Here is a 7398-nt window from a genome sequence, read left to right on the forward strand (position 1 = left end):
ACGACATCTAAGATGTTAGGCAAATACCATTCGAGGTTTGCATGAGTCTACGACATCTAAGATGTTAGGCAAATACCATTCGAGGTTTGCATGAGTCTACGACATCTAAGATGTTAGGCAAATACCATTCGAGGTTTGCATGAGTCTACGACATCTAAGATGTTAGGCAAATACCATTCGAGGTTTGCATGAGTCTACGACATCTAAGATGTTAGGCAAATACCATTCGAGGTTTGCATGAGTCTACGACATCTAAGATGTTAGGCAAATACCATTCGAGGTTTGCATGAGTCTACGACATCTAAGATGTTAGGCAAATACCATTCGAGGTTTGCATGAGTCTACGACATCTAAGATGTTAGGCAAAAGCCAAAAGAGACGTTTGTTGAGACGAAGAAAACATCTCCCACGATTAATTCATGAAAGTTCAACAAGAAAGGGGTGGCTAGATACAGAGAAGGGGAGAAGTCTTTAATGCGCTTTATCGCTTGGCTGATTCACCCCCCCCCCCCCCCCATAAACACACACCTTTTCCCCATTTATTCTCACATGTGAACACTCTCTCGACAAAATCTGCGTCTGTCTCTGGAGGGTTGTTTGAGCCTCGTCGAGTCAGAGAAAGTGACCAGGACGAGAGTTTGTGTAATGCTATGAGTTGTACGAGTCTAGAACATTCCCCATTAAGATTAGAGGGGAAAAGGTGTTATCTAGCCTGGTGGAAAAAAACGCCTGAGAGAGGTGAGAAGATAGAGAGATGGATTGGGGGAGGGGGGATACATGTATTTAAAAGACAGGGGTAGATATACGGGGTGAGGAGGTGGAGAGAGGGAGTTGAACAAGGGAATTGAAAGAGTTGTTTAGAGTCCATTAAGTGTGTTATGTTTTAGACAGTAAAAGAAAGAGAGAAGGTGGCAGAGCCTTTTTTTAAAGAGGTGACAAAATATCGGATCCCCCCTTCCAGCCCTGTCTATTAGACAGCTAAAGTATCATTGTGAACTTTGTCGACAACGTTGTTTATGTCACCCTCCCCCCTCCCTTCTTTCCCAACATAGAAAACATCGAATGAGAACAGTTTCACACATTCTCTTTCAAATTTCTTCCTCAAGCGTGAAATCCACACAACGATCCTTCCTTCTTGACTTTTCAAAATATGTGAGGCAGCGTGATGGAATCAGGCTCTCGTCAAATTAATGAAATCGAAGAAAACAGCAGTTTTCTCCCTGCTTAGCAATTTTTATCAAATTTTTGTGTTTAGGCTCAACACCTTTTATGTCCATTTACAAACACACTCCTTTGACGACTTCACCGAAAACGTTGATTAAAGGCACAAAAATATAAATTAACAGTTTTCATGGACTCTCCAGCTTTGGGACTTACCAAGCTTTGGCGCCATTTTCTCAATAGTTTTATCTCACAAATCAGGTTACCCCCACCTCCTTCAATCCAAAATATCTCCATTTCTATTGAAGATGGATGGGAATTTTTTAAATTTAAAGCAAGACAAATGAACAAGCTTTAAGATGATACCAATAACTCAATACGCCCAAAAATTGACGAGAGCCTGATTCCACCACGCTGCCTCACATATAATCTTGTAAAGTATGTCAAAGTTCAGGAACAAGAGGTAAGTATAAAAGCGCTCCCATTTGGTCGTTGCCCACGACTGTGCTTATTTGGAACTTTAATAGTCCCCCCGTATTTTGTCAGTAAATGCAACTGTTCTGTTAATGAAACGTGGTGCTTTGGTAGCAAAATAATATTATGTTGTTTCCTTGATTGTAAGTAGAAAATGTTCTTTTGGAGCCGTTTAACTAGATGGATTTATTAAAACATCACTATGTTTGAAGCTTTAAAGACCTTGGGTGACGCATACATACATACGCACACGCACACACACACACTCTCTCTCTCTCTCTCTCTCTCACACACACACACACACACACACACACACACACACACACACACACACACACAGAGCGAGATTGAGAGAGAGAGTGAGAGAGAGAGTGAGAGAGAAAGAGAGTGAGAGAGAGAGAGAGTGAGAGAGAGAGTGAGAGAGAGAGAGAGAGAGAGAGAGAGAGAGAGAGAGAGAGAGAGAGAGCTGACGCTTTACACCGTAAACAGGGAGCAAATCGAATAAAGGTAAAGCTGTCCGAATTTTTTTGGCAACTGCTTATAGAACTTTACTGTGGTGGTTCCTTATAGTGAAATGAAAGCATGCGTAAATAAAAGCGTTATGATCGATTATGTGGTTCGTATTCGGAGTGTGTGTGTCCTCCAACTGTTACTTAGAGATGAACAAGTTTGAACATTTTTTCTTGGTTAATTTTTTATAATTATATGCTTCTTTGTAATTCAATTCTCCTGTAAATTTACTTGTGCATTGTTAATTACAATTGCGTTGCTCGTGGCCTTCTGTTTCCCCTTGTATGTGTTTATTTGTGAATTAATTCGGGTTCGAAGTATACAGAAACTGCAAGATGACTTTGATTTTTCAATACTTTTGACATAGAATCCACTTCAGGGAAAAGTTCGAAACGTAAGTCTTCTTCAAGATAAGACCAAATTTGAAAGGGAATTTCCCTTTTTGTTTTCTTTCACTTAAGCTGGTGCTAAACCTGATTTGTTTTTCATTGGAGAAAAGACAAGCTGTTAGCTGGCTCGGGTTTTGTTCTTTGGAAAGACGAGCCCATGATAACAGCTGGTTCTTTCCGAAAGAATTATCTGCCCTCATTCACTGGGCTGAATTATTCAGCTAACTGTGATATGGTTTCAGTTTTCCTCTCATTACTCACCAATACCTGTGAAGCTCTTTTTTTCATAGCAAAAAGCCTTCAGGTACTGTAAATAAAAGATATGTGAGGCAGCGTGGTGGAATCAGGCTCTCGTCAAAATAACCAAAGTGAAGAAAGTTGCATTTGTCAACAGGTTTGTGAATTTTTATATAATTTTTTTTTATGCTCAACACCTTTCATGCCCATTAACGGACTAATTTATATGTGGATTATTCTGAAAAACGTTGATTAAAGGCATAAAAAATGTAAATTTTCAGTTATCACGCACTCTTAAGTTAAGGAAATAACTAATCTTTGGCGGCCACTTTTTCACTAATTTTACCTCTGAAAACAAGTGACCCACACTTCCTTCTTTCATAAATATCTCGACTTGTATTCAAGATAAATGGATATTTTTTTCATCCAAATAAAGACAAGTGTACAAGCTTTAAGATGCTACCAATAACTCTACATGGCCAAAAATTGACGAGAGCCTGATTCCACCACGCTGCCTCACATATGGCACTTCACAGTCATCCCTACAGATGCTTCATCCCTTGATGCCTTTTCCCCAATAGTTAAACCCTTTGAAGCTCACACCGTTATTTCCTAAATACAGTTGAAACTGTCCAAGATGGCCACTTATTGTCGTGAAGAAAGGTGTTATCTTGGACAGTATAACTACAACGTGAAAAAAAAACGAAAGGGGGTGGGGGATCATCATCATCATCATCATCATCATCATCATCATCATCATCATCATCATCATCATCATCATCATCATCATCATCATCATCACCATAGTCACGGACTAAACAATTTTCGTTTTACTGGATTTGTTTTTCTTGTTTTGTTTTCCTTGAAACATAACAATTGGCACCATATCAACATATTTTTGCATAACCTGCAAATATTGGCACCAAAATCGGGACCCGGGCAAAACAAAGTTGGGAGGGGGTGGGAGAGTAGGAAGTGATCATTTTTACTGGTGATTGTCTTAGACAGGTGGCTGTAAGAGCAGGTTCGAGTGTTGTTAACTGTCAAAGACCAAAAGTTCGAGTCACATCCCAGCTTTCATTGGAGAGCCACTACGTTGATGGTAAAGGATCTGTGGGTAGTCTAAAAAATGTTAACATTATGGACATTAAAGACCAGCGCGCTGTCACGTTTCGTAGTGGTACCTCTTGACACAGACGTAGTCATTGCCACAGACCCATAATGATACCATAAAATAACACAAAGTTATATCTGCCCAGTACCTAGTTGTGAGAAATTCGACGTCAAAGAGGTTGAGTTTCACAACATGCCAAGCTTTTCCGAGAGCAATTCTTTGGGTACCTTGATAACGACTCTGAATATTCCTACGATTTTGACAGAGGGGATAGAGCATTTGTGAGGCAGCGTGGTGGAATCAGGCTCTCGTCAATTTTTTGAACACGTAGAGTTATGGATATCATCTTCAAGCTTGTTCACTTATCTTTATTTGAAAGAAAAAAAGTATCCATTTATCTTGAATACAATTCGAGATATTTGCGAATGAAGGAGGTGGGGGTCACCTGTTTTCAGAGGTAAAATTAGTGAGAAAATGGCCGTCAAAGATTAGTTATTTCCTTAGAGTAAGAGCCCGCGGTAACTGAAAATTTACATTTTTTTGTGCCTTTAATCAACGTTTTAACGTTTTTCAGAAAAATCCCACAGAAATGAGTTAGGTGGGCATGAAAGGTGTTGAGCCAAAAAACAAAAATTTGATAAAAATTCACAAACCTGCCGAAAAATGCAAGTTTCTTCACTTTGGTTATTTTGACGAGAGCCTGATTCCACCACGCTGCCCCACATTTGGATTTTGATTTCATATCTTAGTAACTCAAAATGGCCAAAATGTCAGACAGAACATGAAATTCTGAGGTAGCTACTTTAAGAAGGAAGTGGACACAATATATACGTTGGATCAGGGCAGTAGGCCAAAAGCTGTGTTTTTGCTTATTCCACAGTATACATTTTGCCTCGTGCCTTTTTAATATTTGGACAAAGAAAAACAGAATTGAAAAATCCGGTATGAATAACGAGGTTTTGCGTCTTTACTACAGTGCCCGAAAATAGAAGAATGAAAATGAAAAATTGCTTCAGTCGTTTTAAAAACGTTACCTTCATTATGTATCTTTCCTTACGTTTTTCAACATAATTCGAATTCCACCAAATCCAAACATTCCACGAGCTTATGCAACCAATTCCTCCGATTTAGATACTGCATCTTTTCTGGGGGAGGGGGGGTCTTTTTGGGGAAGGGGGGGGGGGAGTTCATCTGAACAGCTGGGCGAGGATATGCATTATTCATAACATGTTTGCCTATACCTATGAACATGGATTATAGGTAGACATTTCAGGTGCCTAACTTAAAAGAGACACCAGTCTGTTTGACCGCCAAAGTAACTTGTTAGTTCAAAGATTTCAGATAGTTTGACTTTCGAGGCAGGAGGGGAGATCGTGTTAGCCACAGCCTATTTTTTCTCTCCCTCAAGTGGCACTTATTGCTGGATTGTTGAGTACAGAATTTGACGCAGGCTAGGTAGGACAAGAGGCGATACGTGTAATAGATTATTATGTTCTCTCTCTCTCTCTCTCTTCCTCTTTCTCCCTGTCGCTCTCTCTTCTATCTCTCTGTCTCTCTGTCTCTCTCTCTCTCTCTTGCTCTTTCCCCTCTCTGTCGCTCTCTCTTCTATCTCTCTCTCTCTCTCTCTCTCTCTCTCTCTCTTGCTCTTTCCCCTCTCTGTCGCTCTCTCTTCTATCTCTCTGTCTCTCTGTCTCTCTTTCTGTCTCCCTATCTCTGTCGCTCTCTCTTTTTGTATCTCCGTTATGTATATATATATATATATATGAGGTGTGCTGTCAAAATGAGTTACTTCTCGCGGTCCAAGAATGGAGATATCGGCTGAAGGTCAACACTGCAGTCTGGTTTATAGACTTTTAGTTGATGCCATTTTGTTCAAGTCTACCGTGTCTTTTATCATTCCATACTTACAAATTGTACAAACTCCACCTATTAAGTTGGTGTATCAGTTTCCATATAGCTAAAATCCGAAAGAAGTACTCATTTTGTCAGCACACCTCACATATATAGATCGACGGGTTAACAATTCTAATCTCTTGAGTAACCATGGAAATTGCGGAATGGGTGTGGAGAGAAACTGAGGAAAGAAAGAGAAAGGGGGAGGAGAAACACAGAGTGGGAGAGAGAGGGGGGGGGAGAGAGAGAAAGTAAGAGAGAGAGAGAGAAAGATAGAGAGAGACAAAAACAGAGAACAGGCAGAGACAAAGAGAGATAAAGAGGGAGGGGGAGAGAGACAGAGACATGGAGAGAAAGAGAGGGAGGGAGAGAGAGATAAAGAGAGAAAAAAGATAGAGAGGCGCGAGAGAGAAAGAGTACGTTGAATGATTTGATTGTCTTAACTACAAAACTAGAAACCATTTTTGTAACCCTGAAACACAATCCATAAGCAATTTTTCATCAGTGCAGAGCCTTTCATCACCCCCATACTCTGACATTTATGTGGATGTAGTGTTCTTCCGGATACATTTTCTATTCCTTGTCCTGGAACCAAAACAATTCAGGGTGACGGAATGGTAAGAGACAGAGTGTTTTCATATACAAATCGGAAGTACTAAATCTGCATCATACCACAGAAATGTGTTACCATAATGAACAATGAATAACAAAAAGAATAATGTAATAACTAATGAAATTACAAAACACAAATCCGCTTGGAGTTTTTTTTGTTTCAAAATAGTATATTTTATTCTATGCTCGCTTCTTTAAAAGAAATAAAGCACATTAGATTTGAAAATCATAATTCTATGAAACAATAGAGTCAAAAAGTGTACATAATGTATTGCAAAGGCTTCTGTGTGCAAACGTTATTCATTTTTTTTACAAATGACAAACAAGCACAGGAGAATACAATTATTTTGAACTTTGATTGAACGAATAAGAAAATAACATTCAACACTCATTCCAGAGAAAATACTAGGGGCTCAAGTGCGAAGTTTGACTGGCTTTTCTTTTAAAAAGATAAATGAGACATGATATGTGAGGCAGCGTGGTGGAATCAGGCTCTCGTCAATTTTTGGGCATGTAGAGTTATTGGCATCATCTCAAAGCTTGTTCACTTGTCTTTATTTGGATGAAAAAAGCATCCATTTATCCTAAATACAAGTCGAGATATTTGCAATTGAAGGAGGTGGGCGTCACCTGTTTTCAGAAGTAAAATTAGTGAGAAAATGGCCCCAAAGATGAGGTATTTTCTAAGCTTTAGAGCCTGTGGCAAATGAACATTTACATTTTTGGTGCCTTTTATCAACGTTTGTCAGACAATCCACACACAACTGAGTTCTTAAATGGGCATGAAAGGTGTTGAGTCAAAAAATAAAATATTTGATAAAAAATCACAAACCTGTGGAAAAAAGGAGGTTTCTGCACTTTGGTTATTTTGACGAGAACCTGATTCCACCACGCTGCCTCACATATTCTGAACTACCTTAAAAGCAAAACAAAATCGGCTTTAAATGCATTCATTCATCAGGAATCTTGTAATAATGCACAAGTCATGTCTCAAATCTCTCTGTCTCT

This window comes from Aplysia californica, unplaced genomic scaffold (genome assembly GCF_000002075.1).
Source record: "Aplysia californica isolate F4 #8 unplaced genomic scaffold, AplCal3.0 scaffold00717, whole genome shotgun sequence".
Taxonomy (NCBI): domain Eukaryota; kingdom Metazoa; phylum Mollusca; class Gastropoda; order Aplysiida; family Aplysiidae; genus Aplysia; species Aplysia californica.